Raw genomic sequence first — 806 nt, forward strand, 5'->3', positions numbered from 1 at the left:
ATGCAGATGTGCAGGGTGCAGGGATGCAGCATGCGGGAGTCTAGGAGTGTAAGAGTGCAGGGATGCAGGGTGCAGGGATGCAGGGTGCAGGGATGCAGGAGTGCAGGAGTGCAGACGTGCAGGGGTGCAGCTGTGCAGGGGTACAGGAGTGTAGGAGTGCAGGTGTGCAGAGGTGCAGGGGTGCAGGGGTATTGGGTTGCAGGGTGCAGGTGTGCACACCCCTGGGCCCCACTCTCATGCATGGGCACTTCCATTTGCCATGCTCAGCTGCATTTCACAAAAGCACAAGCTGGCAGAGGACTGGAGCATTTCTTTAGGTATGCGCCAGTTGCTTATTCATTCATGGTAAAGGCAGGATAAACATCTGGCAGGAGTGCTGTCCCATTAGGAGATGTAATACCACATCGGATATTAATGAGGGTACTCTGTGTCCCTGCTCCATGGCACATTTCCTTCTGCCCTACCTGGCCCAGGTACAGCTGCAAGGTGCCCCTCCTCCCTCAACATATCCACCCCAACATCTCTGCTTCTCCTCTCCTTGACTTCTGTCCTCAGCCCGCACCCTGCATCTCATCCCCTCTCTGTTCTCCTGCGTCACCCGGGCTCTTCCCTCCTGCACTTAGTATTCTGGCCCCACACTGAAGCAGAGAGGAGCAAAGAAACAGTGTTAGGACAGACACAAACTTTCCTGTCAATTTTGTTTGCATGGAGTCAGTATTTACACAATAAACAGGGTCGGACAAACACAGACCTTCTCAGGAAGAGCCAGTGCATTGGTCTAATCCTGCAATGAACCGCTGTGGAAG

The sequence above is a fragment of the Corvus brachyrhynchos genome, unplaced genomic scaffold, assembly GCF_000691975.1.
Source record: "Corvus brachyrhynchos isolate BGI_N302 unplaced genomic scaffold, ASM69197v1 scaffold14, whole genome shotgun sequence".
In the NCBI taxonomy this organism is placed as follows: Eukaryota; Metazoa; Chordata; class Aves; order Passeriformes; family Corvidae; genus Corvus; species Corvus brachyrhynchos.